This window comes from Topomyia yanbarensis, chromosome 2 (genome assembly GCF_030247195.1).
Source record: "Topomyia yanbarensis strain Yona2022 chromosome 2, ASM3024719v1, whole genome shotgun sequence".
Lineage (NCBI taxonomy): Eukaryota > Metazoa > Arthropoda > Insecta > Diptera > Culicidae > Topomyia > Topomyia yanbarensis.
Window position 1 is genome coordinate 220,804,622 of NC_080671.1, and position 23,112 is coordinate 220,827,733.

The 23,112-nt window shown below is 36.2% G+C and overlaps 1 protein-coding gene across 4 annotated transcripts in view; it reads left to right on the plus strand.

Annotated features, from left to right (window-relative positions):
• Window positions 1-23,112, plus strand: part of LOC131682921 (putative fatty acyl-CoA reductase CG5065) — an 833,091-nt gene that overhangs the window by 195,816 nt on the left and 614,163 nt on the right. The window contains exon 1 of one of the 4 annotated variants that reach the window (XM_058964736.1): window positions 3,291-3,330. The exons of 2 other annotated variants lie outside the window; for them this stretch is intronic. The gene's annotated coding sequence lies outside the window, so the exon portion shown is untranslated. Of the gene's footprint in view, window positions 1-3,290; window positions 3,331-23,112 lie in introns of those variants that run through there. One more of the 4 variants, XM_058964734.1, reaches the window with a different exon arrangement.

The window sequence follows — 23,112 nt, forward strand, 5'->3', positions numbered from 1 at the left end:
TACAAACACGTATGCTTAACGGCTGTCAAAAATGTTTGTAGAGGAAGCGAGAAGGAGAACCATACGATCTCGTTCGATAAGCAGAACACAATTCCGAATTTTGAACGAATGAAATGGAAGAGAAACACATCATACTCTCTCTTTCGCTCTCATGGAGTAAACAAACCTTTCGAGCTTTATGCGGCTGATTCGCAGGACAAAAAATTTTCTGGGCAGATTTAATTATAAACACTCATCACGCTCATCCATAACAACTCAAATTTGAGTAGCCAGTCACTCAATTTCATTAAAAGTGCACATAGTCAAAAATTGAGTTTTCCTCGTTTACTCAGTTTTGAGTTTGGGATACAAATGTCAAATTTGAGTACATTTTACTCAAGAGGGAAATACAAAAAATAATCATTCCGCATTTTTAATAAAAGTACAAAGACATTCATTGTCATTTCAAATATCATTTACCTGATCCTCCAGACCGTTGTCCAGGTGTTTGCGATGTTCGGGAACTTATTTCAAGGGTCGTTTTCTACATCTATTTCATGCCGATCGGCATCTTGTATAAATTGCCGAAACTACAAAAACACAACTGGAAGTAAGATTTGAAAGAGCAAGCAAAACTCAATGAAACTTACCTTCTAGTTTGATGAACGATCATCGGCTTTAACTTCAGGCTCTTTTAAAAATTTTAATCAACACCTAATTCCGCACACTTTTTTGAGAGTATTTTTTTCACTCAGAACTTTGAAGATTTTGTGATTACTCAAGAAATGAGTTAGTTCTACTCAAATTAAAACTCATTTTTTGACATATTGCTATTACTTTTGAAATTGAGTGCTCCGAACTCAAATTTTGGGTAGTTATGAATGAGCGTGATAGTAATAGACTCGCGGATATAAAAACCGCAAAGCTGGCTACTAGAAAAACAAGCATGTTAAACTGACATCACCCAAAACTGTGCAAGCTCGAACGTGCTCGATTATCTGTTTTTATCAAAATAATTTTTCAAGTGGTTCGATATATGAATCAAAAGAGAAATTATACGCGTGACACCAAGCAACAAAAAATAAAGAAAAGCAATAAAAATATTCAATTTCTTCAAAAACACAAAGTTGATGAAAAAGAACATAAATAAAAACCTTTTTATGTAATTAGGTAGAACACAATAAATATCATTCTAAGTAACATTGTGAAATACTAATACGGACATAACATGTGAAGCCTACTATGAATAACAAAATACATATTTAAAATAAAATAGCAATATTTGTTTTGCATGTTTGCGTTGTGTGACGTGATGTTCGTTTGGCTCCTGGATTTCAACAGTTTTTTTGGCTCAATAAAAGTACCTTCGCAGGTCTATTACTATGAGTGTCTAGTGATTTAATCTGTGTAAATCTGGTTGCAGCTTTAAACTACCGACTAATCGACAGATTTAATTTTAGACGCACATATTAACCGCCCATAAGAGTCGGGGCAACAATTGGCCGATCAATTGGTTACACTTTCTCTTTCATAAAATGTTTGACAGTGCGCTTATTGGCGATTCTACGTTGCTGATTTGATTGTGTTCTGTTACAGTGCATATATTTTCTGTAAACATTGGTAAAAATAACTTTTAAACACCAAACCACCGATCAATTTGTAGATAATTGTTTATTAATCATCATTTTACAAGATGATGAGTAAACATCTTGCGAAAAGGTATAAAACATAGTGGTTTCTAATATTATTCGCAGAGCTATATGTGTGCTATTCCGAAATGTAATTTGTTGAGCACCGTACCCGAATAGAAATGTACAGTAACAAAACCATGATTTTCACTGCTACAGTACAGTAATTTTACAATAATTTACAGTAAGTTTTAGTATTATGCTACAATACAAAAACAATAAACATTAACGTTTTTACAGCAAATTTCAATGTGAAATAGACTTTAACAGTGAAAAAGTGGGGTGGTTATGTATCTTAACATTAAAAAAATCAATTTTTCCATACATCGTTTTCTCGAAAACAGTAAAATTGAATGTGAATGTACTGTATCAGTTTTTTGCTGAACAGTGAAATTTATTGTTACATGAGATTTTATTGTAAATCTACTGTGAGAACTTGGCATCGAACAATATTGAAACAGTAATAACTATAATATTTATTGTTTTATGATTGTTTGTAAGGCAAATGCTATTGTAAAATTCTATCCGGGTTGCCGCCGCAACATAATTTCCCGTTCTTCCTAAGTTAAGCTAAACCTTCATAAGATGGTGTAAATTCATGAAACTCTCCAGATCGCGCGAGGAAAGAATATAATCTTAATCTTCACTGAATCTCCTACGTAGTCCAAAATATGAAGGAGTTTGACATTGGTCAATCAGTACCAGGTCTTGGTTTCGAGTTGGAACTTTATTCATGGAACGATTTTTTATAACAACAATTATACCCCGATTACATTTCGAAGAAATGTATGGGCCAAATAGTCGCAAATGGCTGTAATTTCAGAATAATTGCAAATAAAACTAAATTTTTACACGTTTCATTCCTATTTTGGCAGTGGTAAGCTTTTTCCGAGAAGAAAATGAAGTTTTTGTTGTAAGCTAAGAGAAGAGAAGACAATCGCGTAGCCAATTTGATCCAGCCCTAACCTCAATATTGAACCAGCTTCTGATTGGTCATTTTGCCAGTCATGAGCGTTCATTATATTAACAAACGGGATGGAAAACAGTGCTGCTGAATCTATTCTGGCTATTTTTCATACGCATCAACATTTCGTGCAAATTGAATAAAAGACCTGAATGACGATATAGTTACGTGTATTGTTAAGAGAGACATGAATAAATATTTAATTTAATTTTTAAATGCAGCTAGCATTGTAAATTCTTGGTAGAGGTGCGATCTTTTAGGTACATTTATTTTCAAAGGGAATCTGGCAACGATGAACGCTTATTGTCTTCAGATTTACGGCAGGGCCAAGTCGAGAAAATTAAGAAGAGCAAGAAGCCTGTTGTCGTCTCTTCTCTTAGGTTGTAAGCTACGACTCACTTGCGGGTGAAAAAAGCAAACAACGCTATGCCAGTTCATGAGCTAAATCATAGGTGTCGCCTGACTAATTTTGGTTTTGCCGCAAATCGCTAATTGGCCGTTGACAAAAACACGCAAGAAATTTACTTTCCCATCATTTTCATACTAGTATACGGATCTTGTGCACCGTGAAGCTGCTATATTTTATGCTGTTTTGTTTATTTAACTTATGCTTTATATGGTTTTGACTGTCATAGTGTTTTTTCTCTTGATAATTTTAATGTAGGTGTTTTTTAGCGTTTCTTTCTGTTCCTTTAGCAAGTAAGTAGATTATTTTGGTGAATGGCAAGGGTTTTCTAATAGCGTTTTCGTTTTTACTTGGTGCTACACCGGTGTAGTGCAAAAAAGAGATAGACTGATTACACCCAAGTTTGAATGAGTGTAGCACCGACTACACCGGTGTAGTGCACGTCAAAAAACGAAGACGCCATAAGGTATGCATCATGTTTTTTTTACATTTTTAAAGCAATCCTTGGAAAGTTTTGAGTCGCTTCAATGAAAGATTCTCCTTGTATACTTTCTCTTGTTGATTGTGCGCTCGTTTTAACATTTATCTCTCAACTCTGCATAAAATTATCATCTTTCGACATGTTCTGGAAACGTGGAAAGTTTTATAATGACGTAATCATCGAAATAGAAACAGCTGCTGTCAATGTTATATAGATCCTATTGAAAATTTTCCCCAGAATGATTTTAATTTCCACAATCAATTTCGACGGCTAAAGGCACATTTCTTCACCCTCACTTAACTTTTAAACCAGGTTCACTAGTAAATTTAAATCTGGCGACTGGCACATAAAAACGTTCAAAAATTTTGGATAGTGGAGCTTAAAAAGATAAGATCGAAGGCTTCTCAAAAGCCAGTTGTCACATTAAATATGCCCATTTGGATAAAAGGAATTTCGCGAAAATAGAAAGTGATTGCATTTGAATTGAATCTTTATGCGTCTTCCTAATATCCATAGCAAAAATAACCCGAATTATAGTATAACTGATCGGTGTAAAGTCAGACCGGACCAAATCGCAAAATCTTAAAAAATGAGTCAATAATGCCACTGGATAACGAATTTCTTCCGCTACATTCGACTTTAGCCAGATTTGAAATACAATGCAAAGTCATATAGCTGCGTCTGACTTAACACCAACCAACTGATAGTGAATTACCAATAAATTACAATTTCAAGAATTCAAATAATCCTATCTGCAAATGAATATACCTCTACCAGAAAGGTTTTCTATAAATTTACGATCCATATCGAAATGTCGAAGCGACTGAGCAATTAACGAAAGACAAAGTAAACAAAAAGTAAGTAAACAATCGCATTATTAGATTTTGGGTTTGTGTTGATAGGTTTTGTTTAATATCAAATGAATACATTTTATCGAAGAGCCTGTTTTATATGAATTGGGTTTAATACAAAACGGCTCAACACCCAAAAACTTATTTCAATACACAAAATAAAAACAAAAGCGACTAAATTTTGCTAAAAAGTTTTTTAATATATAGGTAATTGTGGTATATTTGGCCAAGAATTTATTTTATGGTGGCTTTGAGTTATTTTTTCGAAATCGAGAAAAATGTGATTTGAAGCTTTCGATTACAAGTTACTGTGTGAAACCTTTACTGGAGACAACTTTAAAAAAATAATAATGCCGTCAATATCTGTTTAGTACTTACTATTGAATCTGAGACGGATTTTCAATACAAACAACAAAAGTGAATTCATTTTTATACGTCTGGTCTTATTTCTTACCTTTTTACCATTTTCACACTTTGGAAAGTTCAGTCCAGGTGATACGATAATAGCAGGATTTGGCGTTTTCTTGGTTTTATCTCGAGTTATATTTAACATGAGCTCAATGGTTTTTCTCTTCTTTGCGAATACTCGTAATGATGATACACAATACATACGTCACTCTATCATTTACTGTCATACAATGATTTTCAGAAACTTCTTCTGTTTTACAGCGATTATTTACCTGCAGTGAAATGGAAGTGCAATCAATTGACTTAGGATGCGGCCATTTAACAAACACAACATTTAAAAATAACTCTGACTTAATATACGTTTGAGCACCTGCTGAAGTCAGCAAAAAAAAAATATTTTGCAAATGAATTAAATACAAATATACTTGGATGAGTTTTAATAGTAATGCTTAGAGAGTCACTTCAAGCTTTCTACAGCCGATTTGTAGATTTTACTTCGAAACCAACAAACCTTTATGTTAACTTTAACATTTTTAGAAGCAAACTTGTCAACGTATCCTTTCCAACCAAAGCAATAGTTAAATTTGCGTTGCAAATTTTTGTTTTTCTTTTAGCTGTCTTTCTGTTAAGCTAACTAACAGCTTTCAAAAACAACAATTTTTTTTAACAAACTGGTGATGCGAAATTCAACAGTGCACTTAGTTGTACAAACAATTTTTAGTTGAAACAGTCAAATCAAAAATCAACAAATGCAATATTCAATTTTTGCGATTGCGGGGTTTTCCGTGCAGCTAGATTTTCTTTCGTTATAGCAGTCTGTTTATCAATTTAGAATAATCAAAATTATCACTTCATCAATTTTGTTGCGGCGCGGTTGCGGTAAAACCGCGCGGTAAAAGCTCTTTCCCGCACCGCATCTGCGGGAAAAAGTGTCTCACCGCACCGCAGATTTTGCGGTGCAGGTGCAGTAAGTACCGCGCGGTTGCGGTAATTACTGCAACCGCGACGATCCCTATTTAACAATATAATAATTTAGGGTGTTGTTGAAGAACATAATCGAAAAAAATGAGCGAAAAAGAGAAGGAAAACGAATCCAAAAAATGCTCCGGAGCGAAAACGTGATCGTCGCACAGCTATGCAATCACTTTAACCGGAATGCACAAATTTCAGTTACACAAGTTACGACAAGGACACCAAGTAAATCATTTTCGAGTACAAAACCAGACGCGCAGGTTTCATGATTTTTCATATTATTTGCCACTACCTCATTTTTTAATCTAATGACGTCAATGGATTTCATTTATTATTTGTGTTATTAATTTTTCTATAATTTGCAGTATTCATCCTCTTCAAATAAATGTTGAATCGCCTGATTTTCTAGGTGTGTACATTGTTTTATTTAATCTCGAATATAGTGACCTATTGTACTCCCAGAATACTTCCACATCGAAGAAAGTGCCTTTGCCTTATTGGATTTAACTTGAAAAATATTTAGCCTTGCATAAAATCATTATTTCCAAAACGTTGCCAGGCCAGGTGTATAACTTTTCCAACGAGTGCTTGTTTGCCAAAATAAGTGCAAAAATGCCATCGCACGAGCTCGCCAAAATACAGTGACACAATCTCATATTCGTACACCTCTAGTCACAGAGAACAGACATCCATGATCGAACAAAAATATTTAAAAAACGTGTGTAGACATTTGAATTAATATACTAAAAACACTAGCGCTGCCACACCAACCTATCCCAACTATCCATCAAATCGATTCCGGAACCGGTTCGAAATCCTGGATGGATTGAGCATGGAATCTAGCTCAAAGAAAACAACCGATTCCGACTCTATCGGTTGACGCATTTGAGCTGGAATTCATGCTGGAAGTCCGAATCGGTTCCGGACTAGTTTGACTGGGTAGAGGAATAACCGCTGTCAATTCTGTCGCACTCAGCCACAAAAAAACATGACGACAGTAGCGCACCTGGTTTAGATATCCAAACTACCTTCGAAACCGTTAGAGATTTTACACAAGTTGAATGCTGAAGATGGACGTCTGTTCTCTGTGCTCTAGTGTTTATGCTTAATATTATTTCATAAATGTTTGCGCTATTTAATATAGGTATTGTTTTACAAATGTGGTAGTAGAATCATCATCTGTCATTTTCTTATCATTTGTAATCTAAAGTGTGCAAGTTTCCGTACACTACACATAAAAAATCATGACTTGGTGTGAAAATGGCACAATTTCATATTCGTACACTTTTTAAAAGTCAATTAATTTGTCAATTTTAAGGCCTGTTATTTCTTTATTTTTTGTTTTACTTGGAAAAATAGATTTTATGACTACAGAAAAGTGTTCATTGGCACAGTTTCCTCTACACTAGTTTAAAAAATTCCCTCAAGTTAACGTAATGGTTAAAAAGTAAACTAGCTGCCATTATGTGAGGAAAACTAATGATTACTCACCAAAATGAAGGTAAATCACTTCATGAAATCTTTGAAATTGTTCAAAGGCTGCGTCCCACTATTTAAAATGTCGTTAACAGCTTTGATGTGGTGAAACGTAGAGCAGATATTACGAAAAACTTGAACTGTAAACAATTTACGATGAGGGGTAAATGATTTTTAATTAGAAAAATTTGGGAAAATCGAGTAATTAATGTTATATACATGGTAAATAAATTGAATCATAGCATTTGAGTATAAGTCTGCACTGGTACGGCTCGTAATGTATGGAGAACGGACAATTACAATGCCTGTGTTCTGAGCAAGCAAGCAGCTGTTCATCAATGAGAAAAGATTGTAAACTTTGTCTACGAGTCCAAATTCAACATCTTTGACTCAAATGGCTGTTGTTTCAAGTGGAGAAAATCGAACTCAGACCTGTATGTAAAAGCCTTATAACAGCAGCCAAGCGCATAGACAGTGGACTTTTTTGTATGGGGTATTATATATCCACTAGAAGTGCTAGAAATATGGTCTTCATTGATGGAATGATGGATCAGAATGTGTATTTTAATATGAATATCTTAAAATAAATTTTAAAGCAAAGCTTCCATAAAATGGTACTTTTACTAAGAAATGGTGGATATTGGAAATTTGATCAGGAAAAGAACCTAAAGCATAAGGCGTGCAAAAAGCGTTTAGATTAAATTTATAATTGTTTGAATGTTATGGATTCTCCACTGCGGACCCCGTTTATTAACTGATTGGAAAAGTAAATGGGAGTATTTGGATAAAAAGTGCGAAACTATCCGGATTATAAAGAGAATGATCTTAGAAACTACTATTTAGAAGAATGGGATAAAATTTAAGTTGAATACACACAAAAACTAGTGGTTAGCATCCCAATACGATGGAAAACTGTAATTACAAATAAAAACTAGCACATTGAATATTTATTATATAAATTTCAACTGATTTTTGAAAAAATATGTGTACTGTACGAATATGAGTTTGCGTGTATATTTGACTATCTTTAGATTTATGATTATTTTAAAAAAAAATGAGCATTTGTAGTACAAAGATAATTATTGTATCATTCCTATGCTGTCTAGTAAACTATTTCTACATATATAAAATGTCTCGTAAACTTAATTTGGACTTGTAAAATGCATATAAGTATTCCACATAGCGGTGTACGAAAATGAGATTGTGTCACTGTACATGCCGGAAAGCTGAGAAAATTCGTGAAATCGTATTTTTTGTGGAAATGCGTGTCTTCAGGATAAAATTGTGACTTTCACGTGCTATGAATGCATTAAAAAGCTTTGTTAAACTACGATTTTTTTTTATGTTGGAGAAAATCTATTCTGAAAAGATGAACCGCTGTTTGTTCCAAGTGGTCAATAATTTTTCCGTCAATTCGAAAGAATATTAAAAGAGTGAGTGACATTCGTTCTGTTTATTTGTTCAATACATCAACAGGCATATCAAAGCCCCAATGATGTTGGCCTTAAAACTAATCTAATTTCTAACAATCAAGTACACAAACACAATAGTCATACAATAATTACAAATAAATAAAAAGGTCAAGTGTTGTTAGCTAATTCATTAAATAGTCTGGAAAAACATATACGCAGAGTTTCTCAAGAAACGTTGAAATAAAATGCCGTAGCTGCCTGGTTAAAAATTCGTTGCAGACCAGTGATGGCTCCATACATACTATAGTTAGTGCGTTGGAATGGTAAATAATCTGAACATAATGTTGTTGCGTAGTGTTCGAGGGGCGACGTTTATGTTGATTTGTTCCAGAATAGCTGGGGCATCTATACGACCTTGCAGAGTGTCAGCGATGAACAAGGCTCTTGCAGTATTCCTTCGAACATGTAGGGGCTCTAGTTGAATTAGCTGACACCAGTTTTCATAGCAAGATAGTCGGGAAGGATCTCTCCACGTCAATCTACGAAGCGCGAAACGTAAAAAGCGACGCTGAACGGACTCTATTCTCTCAACGCCATTATTATAGTTTGGACTCCAAACTTCAGAACAATATTCTAGATTTGATCGCGATAAAGAACAGTAGAGCGATTTGAGACAATAGATATCCGTAAAATTTTTGGCTATTCTGAAGATGCATCCCACTGCTCGAGATGCTTTACCAACTGCATAGGAGACGTGTTGTTTAAACGTAAGTTGAGGACTCAGAATCAGTAGACGGTAGTTAAAATGAATCGAATCCTTTTTCCATGAAAACGATATTACCGAACACTTCTTCGGGTTCACGCACATGCGGTTCGTGTTACACCAATCAGCAAAGACATCAAGCTGCTGTTGGAGAAATCTGCAATCTTCAATTGAACGAATTAGGCGGAATATCTTGAGGTCATCTGCGAAGAACAATCGTGGAGTCTTCAGACCTATATGTACATCATTGAAGTATAGCAGAAACATCAACGGTCCCAAGTGGCTTCCTTGAGGTATTCCTGGTGTAGAAATGAAGGTCTATGACAACCGCTATCTCTCGGTCTGTGAGGTAGGATCAAAACAACTGCAAAACACTACCATTTATTCCAAATCTCTCCATTTTTGCGATTGCGATATCGTGATTTATCTTATCGAAAGCGGCAGATAAGTCGGTGTAAACGACGTCGGTTTGAGTACTCTCTATTATGTAGGATGTTAAACACATCAGGTTAGACGCTGTTGACCGCCCGGGCGTGAAGCCGTGTTGTTCGTCACTTAGGTACTGCTTACAATGAGCCTGAAGAGGTCCCATAATCACCAGCTTGAACAACTTCGAAACTGCACTCAATGAAGTTATTCCACGGTAATTATTGACGTCTCGCTTATTACCCTTCTTGTGGACTGGGAACATGTTCGCGTATTTCCAGCAAGACGGGAAAACTCCTCTAGCAATAGATGCTCGAAAAATATGAAGAAGCGGAGTAATCAAAGCTGCAATGTGCCTTTTCAGGATAACGGAGGGGAACCCGTCGGATCTCGCATTGAAAGATGACTTAAGCCGAGAGGAAGCTCTGGTAATCATCGTTGCATCGACATCGGTAGCACCCAAAGCTTGGCCTACAAGTTGAGCACTGCTAGCGGCGAGTTCGATTTGCTCAATAGTTAGTGCCTCATCTATGAATACATTCGCGAATTTTTCCGACAAAAGTGCACATATGTCTCGAGATATGGTAGCTGTGTTCCCATTGAAAGTCATAGACGACGGCAGGCCTGATTCCTTGCGCTGCTCGTTCACATATTTCCAGAAAATTTTAGGATGTGACTTGAGATTACGTTGAATATTTTGCTGATATCGATAGAAACAGTGCTGACAGGCTCCTTTGTACGCATGGTTGAGACTGACGTAATAGTCGCTGAGTGATATTGTGCGATACTTGGTAAACCTCAGCAGGGCAGCTCTCTTTATAGACTTCAGCCGTCGCAGTGTACTCGTTTGCCATGGAGGGCCGGTCTGTTGATGGTGAACTTTCTTTGGAACGTGCCTGTCAATAGCATACACCAGAACGTTTGAAAAAGTTTGAACTGCGGTTTCGACATCCTCGGGGTCCAGAATATTTTCCCAATCGATGGTGGAAAGAAGGTCTGCGATACTGCGACGATCAGCTTTATGGAAATTGTAGGAGACAGAAAGCGGTAATATATCGAAGTCATGCATCACAGAGCTATCAATCGTGGCGATCAGTGGAGCATGATGTACCACTGGTTTTACTAGGGGAGAGGGAGCCATCACTATTGATGTGACGGAAACCTGATCGCTGACAAAACAAAGATCGCGATGGCGGCTATTCTCATTGGCAATAGGTTCGTGCGCTCTCATGTTTGTTTGGCGTTCTAATGGGTTCCATGATATATCTTTGAAATTGCTTCGAATTGTGTTCTGGAAATATTGTGTTATATTGTTAGATAGCTTATATATATATATATATATATATATATATATATATATATATATATATATATATATATATATATATATATATATATATATATATATATATATATATATATATATATATATATATATATATATATATATATATATATATATATATATATATATATATATATATATATATATATATATATATATATATATATATATATATATATATATATATATATATATATATATATATATATATATATATATATATATATATATATATATATATATATATATACTAACTGTAACCCGGTGCGCTTCGCTACACCCATCAGGACTATACGAAATATTTTAAAATACTAAAAATAACATATATTTTTGCTCGCGGATAGACAATGTTCTTAGTTTGACCACCTGGAGCACAATTAAATTAATTGCTCTGTTTTCCTAAACACAATCGTTGGAAATCCCTTGATATCATTCGAATTCGAGGTAGCAGTACATCTGCTCCTTTATATTTTCTAGTTACAATGGTCGCTTAAATGAATTTTTTCAACCAAAGCACAGTTGTGGTGGGTCGATGTTGTGCAATAACTAATATAATAGGCACACAAAGTTTCAATTGCAACACATGCGGTCCCCAGTGTTGCAAAACGACGTTTTCACGATCAAAATTCAATAACTCGTGAACCATTGGTTTTGGAGAATGGATTGTTTTCGAAGAATTTTCTGGATGTAAATAGATGCATCTTTTGATATAATGAATTGAGTGATAAATCTCCTGAAAGTGAGATAGAATATTTATTTCCCCAAATAATTTAGCTAGAAGCTCACTGTCTTCAGTAAAGTTCTAGAAAATATTATTGTGAAAATCTTTACTGAAGATACTAAAGCTCTATATAGTAACAGTAGCGAGATATGTAGGTTTGCTTGGGATAGACCCCTTCACAACAGGTTTTCGAATATAACTTTTTACGATTACTTTTTATTATTAAAAGTGTCTTCTACAAAGTCACATTTACATACATATTTTTTTATAACAACGATGAATCTGTAGCTCTCGAAACAACAAAGTTATTGTCAATTTTCGAATATTTTTTTATCAATTTACACCTTAAGCAACTTCCTTAATCGCGAAAATTCGTAGAAAGAACCTTATTCTTTCGTTTAAATATAAAAACCTTCGTCTGACGGAAAAAGCTGGGTAGGTTACGTATAAAACCAATACTCCTGAAAGCATGGTGGATCGACTGAATTAAATAATTCAACACGATAATCCATAAATTTATATGTGTAACAGAATTACCATCGATTTTATTTTGGATGGAGTAGTGTATGAAATTGAAGTCAATATACGCAATCGATTAATTCTTCAACAGATTGTATTATTTTACAAAATCATGTGGAAATGTGGTGCAAGTTATTGTTGCTTCGATTAACATTTTCCCAACCCATATATCTAACTTTTTTGGCGAATTAACCTGTGAAGGTGACTATAAGAATCATTTAATAAAAGTATGCACATATAGTGAAAAGTTCTGTTTTCGAAACATATTTCCAATGATACGAAGACATAACGAAGTGTTGGTGGACGTGGGTAAAGTTAATTCATAAAAAATGGTACATTTAAAAAAATAAATAGAGAGTGTTAGTATGTTCATTCACTTTCCATATAATCACTGCACAATTGAACAATATTTCTTCAAATATCATAGCAGAATACTGAAAATTGAGCCAGTGACGGAGAATCTCTGGAGGTATCTCGTTGAAAACTTTCTTTGTGATGTACATCATAAATCAAAATATATTGGAACAATCGTTTTCAAGGTTTGCACAGTTCTTTTACATATCCCCAGGTATTGATCCAAGCTTTTATTTTTTTCTTGATATTTGAATTTTTCATAGCATTGTGCAGCTAAAAATGCAATTTTCGCTAAAAAAATCATGAAACTTATTTTTGTGAACAAAGTTATGATCTTAAATGATGTTATGATATGAAGGAGAACTGTACAAAATTTCAAACAATTTAGTTCAGTAGATTTAGAGTTATGCTGTACATCGCATTTATTCAAGGTGTCTCCTGAAGATTTGCAATATTTTGCGGTGAACATTAAGGAAAATATTGCTTAAATGTTGCATTATTGTCTGAATAGATTAACACTCTCGGTATCGCCATTTTTTTTTTAGCACGATATTTTTTTCAACAATAATCCTACCCCCTTAAGCAAGAACTGATTTCATCAGTAGGTGTCGACTAACGGATAAAATTTGACGAAGATCGCGGACCACGCCACCAAATATTCGATTAGTTCCTTTTATGGGTCATCGTGAATTCGTCCTATATAACAGTGTTGCATTCTTTCAGCATTTTGCTTACATCCGAATTTTGATTGATATTGTAAGTAACGTTTTCCGCAAACGCAAGATTTAGTGGCTGTTTTAGGGCAGAGCTGTTTGTTCATAATCCAGCAATGTTGATTTAACTTCAGATGAAGCGATCGCAAGTGCAATTTTCAATTTAATTTTCAATTTAATTTTCGACAAATTCATGCAATTCATCAGTATTATATTGTCATTCGCGTAATAGATCTCTATCAAATAAATTTTTGCCATTTCATGTATGTGCTGGTAATCATACATGCAACAAAATTTTAGATTTTTGAAGTAATTGATAGATATTGCATCAGAAACCCTCCCTCTCCTTCAGATTCCGAAACCAACAATCATGTCCACCGTCTTGGTGGAAGAAATGCTTATGCCAAATCATATATAATATATATAGCTAAAAAAAGTTCTTCAGTGCACCCCCCCCCCTCTCCCTTTCCTCGGCTTAGGTACTTCTCACCCTACCCTTCGTGCACAAAAACCACCACATGACCATCTCCTTAGTGGAAGGAATACTTATGTCAAAATTGAATTCATCGCTAATAATCACATTGAATGAACAGATAAGGATCACTTCAGAACCCTCTCCCCCCCCCCTTTCTGGGTCCACTTTCATCATCCATTGGCTCAGTGGAAGAAATACATATGTCAAATACTAATAAATATGGAGATAAAAATAATTCTTTGCCTAAAAAACAACCCCCCCCCCCCCCTTTAAGCTCAGTGTACCCCCCACCCCAAAAAAAACCATACCATGAACATCTTTTTGGGGGAAAGAATACGTATGCCAAATTTCATCAAGATCGGACTTGTAGTTTAGAAGTAGTTAGCGGACATACATACAAACATACATTGATTTTTATATATATATATATATATATATATATATATATATATATATATATATATATATATATATATATATATATATATATATATATATATATATATATATATATATATATATATATATATATATATATATATATATATATATATATGCGCAGATTCCTAGATTCACTTGTTCTCATAATGGACTCTGAGAATTTCAATATATATTTTAAATTTCTTAGTTTTTTAGATCTACATCGAAAATGATTTTGTTACACACTTAATTTTTTCTGCCGAATCTCAGTTTTTTTAATCTTTTGCCGAAATCTCAACAGCTGATATTCAGCAAACATTTTTTACAGAGATCTCAGTAAAAGTGACGTTTGAGTGCTGAGACTCGGAAAATATTTCACCAAAAATTAGCAAACTAATCTCACTTTTCTGAGACATCAGCACCCAGCGTGGCACACTGCCGAACTGAGACGGTTAAAAGCGACTAAAAGAGCCGCTCTGAAGAAGTACTCCAAGTTTGGGGGCTACGTGCTGCGACAAGACTACGTTCATGTTAACCAAGTCTATAAAAAGACATCGAAGCGTTGCCATGGCGATTACTTGCGAAACGTGCAACGTAAGTTGAAGTCCGAACCTAAAACATTCTGGAAGCATGTAAACGAGCAAAGAAAGGAATCCGGGTTGCCTTCAACGATGAGCTATGGAGGACGTATGAGCTCTAGTTTACAGGAGATTTGCCAACTATTCTCTGAAAAGTTCGCGAGTGTTTTCTCCAACGAGAATCTGACACCGACCCAGGTTTCACGCGCGGCTCTTAATGTACCTCAATCATACCAGTCTTTGAACTCTATCAATATCGACAATAATATGGTACAACTGGCGATTGGCAAAATGAAAGTTTCAACTTCGGCAGGCCCAGATGGTATACCAACTATTATTATAAAAAAATGCTCCGCCGGTCTAATTGAACCTCTTTGTCATCTGTTTCAATTGTCGCTAACAACCGGAGTATTTCCCGAACTCTGGAAATCCTCCTTCATGTTTCCAGTTCACAGAAAAGGTGATAAAAAGGTAGTTGACAACTACCGTGGTATTACAACGCTAAGCGCAGTTCCTAAGCTGTTTGAAATGGCTGTGTTGGAACCCATCTCCAGCCACTGCAAACAGTATATCTCCGAGACTCAGCATGGATTTATGCCGAAACGTTCAACATCTACGAATCTTCTGTCGTTCACAACATATGTTACAGATGCCATGTCGGACGGACTTCAAACTGACGCTATCTACACGGACCGTTCAGCTGCCTTTGACAAGATTAATCACGCTATTGCAGTGGCAAAGTTGGATAGACTTGGCTTTGGTACTAATATTCTCCGTTGGATGCAATCGTATCTCAGTGATCGTCGTCTAGCAGTCAAGATAGATGATTGTGTATCCGAAGAGTTCTTTGCTTCATCTGGTGTTCCACAAGGCAGCCATCTCGGTCCATTGATTTTTCTTCTGTATTTCAACGACGTCAACTTTTGTCTAGAAGGACCACGGTTGTCTTTCGCCGACGACCTCAAGTTATACCATAGAATCCGGAATACTGATGATGCAGCTTTCCTTCAACGCCAACTGGTAACCTTTGCGGAATGGTGCGAGTTCAACCGAATGACCCTAAACCCCAAGAAATGTACGGTCATTACGTTCTCGAGGAAAAAACGCCAATTCGATTCGATTACTGTCTAGCTGAATCCACGATTGACAGAGCGAATTGTGTCAAAGATCTCGGAGTTTTTCTCGATGAACAACTGACGTTTAAACAGCATATCAGCTATATTGTCGCAAAGGCATCACGCTGTTTGGGGTTCATAATGAGAATATCTAAACATTTTTCAGATATTTACTGCTTGAAATCTCTCTACTGCTCACTCGTTCGATCAACTCTGGAATATTGTTCAGTTGTGTGGAACCGTCATTATCTTAACGGTGTCCATCGAATTGAGACAGTACAGCGCAGATTTGTTCGGTTTGCACTCCATCGATTGCCTTGGAGCAACCCTCACCAGCTGCCAAGTTACGAAAGCCGGGGTTTGCTTATTGGACTCGATACATTGCAAGTGCGGCGTGATCTATTCCGTGCTATGACGATTTCGGATATTTTGCAAGATCGAATTGACTGCCCCGAGCTTCTCAGTGCGATAAATATGAACGTTCGCCCCCGCGCTCTTCGCAATAATTTATTCCTCCGATTACCTCTTCGCCGGACTAACTATGGAGTAAACGGTGCCATCATTGGTTTGCAGCGGACCTTCAACAGAGTGTCATCCGAGTTCGATCTTCACATTCCACGTAGCAGATTACAATTTGACTTTTTAAATAGATTAAGAAATTATCATTAGGACCACACTGTGTCTGTTGATATCAATTATAAATATCAGTTTCTAAATTTGCTGACTACACAGCTGTTGGGAAATTACCGAGCCAAATTGAGTGTGTAGTGTTAGGTATTAACGAGTAAAACAATATTTTTTTTCATATAGAGTTTATTTACATGGGAGCGAAGTATTCTTTTTATGATAGTAAAACAATTACTTACAAACCCTGTGTCATGCTGCACTGAATTGAAATTGAGTGCAAATATCAATTTTTTATTGAATTATGGTGAAAAATCACATTCTAATTTTTGCCGAGGTGTTAAAGCTGTCCTGTAACCAACAGCGTACGCCAAAACAGTTTTTAATGAGGGATAATTTACATAAAAGCGTCGGGGGGTCCATTATACGCAAAGGGTCCATTATAGGCATACAAACCCTATGTTCAAATACGTCATTTGAAAACTAAGGTTACCTGTTTTGTGATGATATTGTTGAAAGTGCCTATTCATTGTATTGGTATGAACTTTTATGAAAAATAACGGATAAAAATCCCAAATATCCACATATGAGATAAAAAGTCTCCAAAGCTTGCGATGAGGGAAGCAAGCACAATGTTTCTTCAAACTTATAGCGTATTATTTGCTTTATGCTGAGAACGCTTCAATTGAAGTTTGAATGGCAGTCACAATAAATAGATAGACGGTGGATACTTCAGTACACGTTTCGTTTGAGGGCTCCGTATTCTACAAGTAAATTAGGGAGGATTACAATCAGAGTATATTCATTTAACAGATAGTTGATCTACCTACATTTTTGTCATGCACACTACTATGTAGCAACCAAAGACACTGATGAGAGTTTGACATGCGAGAATCTGCTGTAGTACGGGGTTGGCCGTTTTAGAGACCGCTTACTTCAGCCAGTGCAAATACTTGAATGCAAGCATTTGCACTCAGTAGTAGTTGCGGGGGATGGTAAAAAAAACGTACCCCCAATTAAACTCTTATCGGGTGACCTTCGCTGGTACCGCTTTGCCGAACTATATCCTCTTGCCCAAAGTTTGTCTGTCTGCCCGTCTATTTGTACCGCGGGTCATGAATTGCACAAAGTATAAACAATTGGGTCACACAGCTATCCATTGTAGCAATAAGGCCCGCTGTGGAAAATGCGGTGAGTATCTTGTGAATGATCTGTGCAGTAAAAATTCTGAGAAGTTCCTTATTGTGAGGAGATTCTGCATGAGATCTCGGCATGTCTCGCGTACAAACTACGCGGGGATAAACTAAAACGTTCCGTCACGGAGCGTTCCGAGCGTTCTTTCGCAGAAATGTTAAAAAAACTACCCCACCATCCTCAACGAACCGCTATGCTCCTAACGAAGGTGAGTCTGAAGACCCACAAGAGGGTACATCTACTAGGGAGCCTAGAAGCTATAGAAGGATGAGGAACATTTCCTCTCCTAAATTTCCTTGCAAAGGCCAGGAAAAAGGGGCTCCGAAAGTGACATCTCTTGGAAGTGTTGCAACCAAACCGAAGCAAGTAGCTCCTGGTCTCGGAGGATTAAACTCAGAGAAGGAGTCACAGCTCTTCCCGGAACATCAAAAACCTCAAGTGTTCCTCTGTTTCATTTCTAGAATAATCGCGGCACTAGAATTATCAAACTTTCGGACATTGTGGATTGGATAATAAAAACTTTCAATATAACTGATCCTATTAAAAGTCTGTTGTTAGCTTTTGTAAATTTTTAAAGCAGTTGACTGCGAAATGCTCCCTCTTTTCAGCGAATGAATTGCAGAAGTATCATCCCAAAAAAAAGATTCTTTCAAATGTGTAATAAATAGCTTGAGATGCGATGCATTCGATTTATGTGAAACTTTGTTAACCTCTGATATAAACCCAAAGTTCCGCGATTTTAATATTATTCGCTTAGATCGAGACACCCCTACGGAGGAGTGCTTTTCGGGATCAAAAAGTGCTATTCCTTCTACAGAATCCTCGATCCAGGTATATATATATATATATATATATATATATATATATATATATATATATATATATATATATATATATATATATATATATATATATATATATATATATATATATATATATATATATATATATATATATATATATATATATATATATATATAAGAAGAATTCTGCATAAAAATTATAATTTTAATAGTTTTGTGGCAATTCAGAAAAAGTGTTAAGCTTAAGGTGTCGGTTTTAACCACAATTCCCCTACATTTTTGCCTTTCTCATATAGAAAGGTTATGCAATCACGCTAAAACTCGTCAATCATACCCGATTTAGTCAATGTCCCCATTTTGTCAGCCTAAAATACACCATGAGACTGATAAAAACGGGTCTTTATTGTATGTATTACTCACTGTGTCCCACATTAATAAGTAAATTCCATTTTTGGGGATTTTTTTTATTGCATCGAACTACAACAATTTTTGTGTTCGATGCAATAACAAGTCCCTTCCACAAGGAATAGGCAACGAAATACTTTTTAACTTCTTTAGTCCACACGAATATGAAATAACCGAACTCGTGACAGCATATGTATACTGCATATCAAGGAGTAGTCAGAGAGGCAAAGAGAATTCCATCTCTAAAGCTTCGTCGAGCAGCGTACAGCGAGATGGTGCCGTAGCAGTCCAAACAAACACCCCTGATAGCGAAATCTGGTTTATCCACTCACCACGTATGGAAATGGTCATATACACGCATGCTGAGTATAGGTACTCTCGTGTTACGGAGAAAATTTCTTCTCCACAACTCGTGTCTGGCAGACCCATACCAGCGGGCCTGGTTGAAAAGGAAACACTGCATGTACGAATGAGACCCGATGTAATAACAAAATATAACAACAAACAATAACGAGTTCTAACCAGACGGTACATCATGGAACACCTTGTGTGGAAAATGTTGAGGAGAATGCATCACAACAAATTGCCCACACATCGTCGGCAAACCAATCCGGAACACAGTCTTCAATAACATCACCAGAACCACTAATCGGTCGGCGTTCCCCATTACGAATCAACCAGAACCATAAACGGTTGCCAATTTTGTGGCAGCTGTTCAAGCCATAAAAACAACTGTAAAATCAGCATAAGATGCTTCAGAATCAACTGCTAGCACCATCGGCGAGGAAGCAAATAAGAACGACAACGGTTTTACGCTCGTGACCCGTAAGGGCCATAGGAAAGGAGGAACATCTGATCGTGAACATAAAGGCACTACAAACGATGATGACATTGACGGCAACGATGAAAACGCAATGGACCCACAAGATATTTTCCCGCCGTGAAAAAAAGTCTCCCCCCGCAATAAAAAGTTGCGTGGACGAGATCCAAAGGACGCTCAATAACTTTTGTTTTTATACATTTTTATATTGTAATTATTTAAGAGACCCACGGCTCCGTTAAGCTACCGCAATGAGCCGTGTCAAATAAACAAATTAAAAAAAACGAGTTCTTACTTTCTCGGTCTATCTGTATACATGTGAAAAACATCGAAACTATGACAACCAGTAGGCACTCTTTTTCTTTATGCTTCGAAAATGCGAAACCGCGTGTACAAATGCGAACGGATGTCGAAAAGCAAGCACTCCTGCAGAACGAAAAGGAGATTACGAATTCTTGATTTTCCTTTCTTTCGCACACCAAATATAAAAATTCAACGAAACCATGCCAACCATCAGCGAAGAGCAAGAAAACATCACCTACAAATTGCATACTGTACTGCAATTTCGCACTTTGCATTATTGTTTAATATTTCATGCATGACCCTCTCCAGGCAGTACATACAGAAAATCATATTCTGGATACCTTCCGAAGGAAATCCTTTTTTTTTATAAGTATCCTCTCGGGGGAATTAATCATATAAACACCCTCACGTGGGCAATACCTTATTCACCCTCTCGGGGGCAATACTACATTTACTCTCTCGGAGGTCATACTTCAATTACCCTCTCCGGAGAATAACAATTTACAAAACCTCTCGGGGGTAACACTCGCAATTTCCTCTCAGGGGATTATACTTTTGGTACCCTCTCGAAGGGAATATTATTTGATATACTTACTTATTCACCGAACTACGCCAATGTCGTGTCCGGACGAACTAAAACCACGACTTCCTCGTCTAAAATCTATCAAACAACTGACGAACGTTTTCCTTCTCGTTCAGTTCTAGCTGTAGCTTCTGTACACTCTCTCTCTCTCTTCTTGTTTGCATTCCTTCAATTTATTTTATTATTTCTCTCCCTCTCTATTTCGGTCCCTACAGATAAGAGAGCGAGTGAGAACTCCACCATCGAAAACGGTGTTTCGCTCGCGTTATCGTTATCGTGAGGGGACGCGGCGCGGTAAATCTTCTGTGCCAGGGCGGAATCCGGGCAAACCTCTTCTTGGCGAAATCGAATATCCAATGGTTTGAATATTTTCTACGCTGTCGTTAGTAGTGTTTCGGTTTCGCATATGCCAGGCCGTGGCCCAAAGAGTGCTTATCGCTATTTCTAGCGTTAATCCGTCAACAAACCGGCGCCAGTTACCACGTTTCTTGGCTTTCATCAAACTTGTCAATCGTGTTTCTTACATCGCGTACTGTTAATAGCTAGCGGATAGCCCGTCGTCGCGGTAAGTCTTATACGCGACAGCTTTCTCTGTGTATACGTCTGAGCACTCTTTGTCCCACCACGGATTGGGAGAACGTTTTTGAATATTCGCGCCGGGTACTGCCTTAGTCTGAGCTCGATTCGCGCTGTCGAGAAGCAAGCCAGCCAAAAAGCTGTACTCTTCCTCTGGAGGAAGTTCTTGACTAGATTCGATGTTGTCGGATGTTGCGATGGTCTTGAGCTGCTGGTGATCGAGACTACCTTCGGTAGATGGTCGCTACCGTGGGGATCAGGTTCCACGCAAGATCAAACTGTAGCTTGGTCGATCAAATGGATAAACGTAATGCGCTTGAGCGCGCTGGTGGAGGAGGAATCCGTGTCATTTCACAGCAAGTAGCCAAGATGCATACCTTACTGAAATACATCAAGGTAGCGACAGAAACTTTGTTCATATACGCTGGGCATAACGGTTATGCAGATAGGTAGTTGTCTCAGCTTGGAAAGCTTGTTTTAGCCTGGACGCAACTACCTGTACCAAAACACAAAAAACAGAAATTCAACAGCCTCATCTTGATTTTACCTGATTTTCTTTAAAAAACATTTCAGAAAGGGATGATTTTGATTGACATTTTTTCCAATACATGTATACTGAAAGTTGAAAGTATTGTCGAAAATTGTCAAAATCATTCTATTTCGGATTTAGTCGATTATATAGTAAAATTTCAATTATTAACAAAAGCAATTTGCAATATGATTATTATTTTTCATCATATGAGATTCCAAACTAGATGTGTAATTAGCATGAAGTTTCTTTGTAGTGCTGGCTGACTAAATAGAAAATAAATAAAAATTATACCTTTCATTTAAAATTGAAATCATCAATCAATTACCAATAATCCTTAAATACCTTTGGCTATTTCGTCTCATTCAAGAGTGCAGTTTATAAAAAGATAACATTATGACAACATAACTCTATATTATATTTACGTGTGAGTTACTGGCATACGGAGTATTTCAACAATTTAATTACATACCTTCATCCGTCGGTCGGTGAAACAAATCTTTTGAAATATATATATATATATATATATATATATATATATATATATATATATATATATATATATATATATATATATATATATATATATATATATATATATATATATATATATATATATATATATATATATATATATATATATATATATATATATATATATATATATATATATATATATATATATATATATATATATATATATATATATATATATATATATATATATATATATATATATATATATATATATATATATATATATATATATATATATATATATATATATATATATATATTCAGACTAAGGCAGTACCCGGCGCGAATATTCAAAAACGTTCTCCCAATCCGTGGTGGGACAAAGAGTGCTCAGACGTATACACAGAGAAAGCTGTCGCGTATAAGACTTACCGCGACGATGGGCTATCCGCTAGCTATTAACAGTACGCGATGTAAGAAACACGATTGACAAGTTTGATGAAAGCCAAGAAACGTGGTTACTGGCGCCGGTTTGTTGATGGATTAACGCCAGAAATAGCGATAAGCACTCTTTGGGCCACGGCCTGGCGTATGCGAAACCGAAACACTACTAACGACAGCGTGGAATATTAAAACCATTGGATATTCGATTTCGCCAAGAAGAGGTTTGCCCGGATTCCGCCCTGGCACAGAAGATTTACCGCGCCGCGTCCCCTCGCGATAACGCGAGCG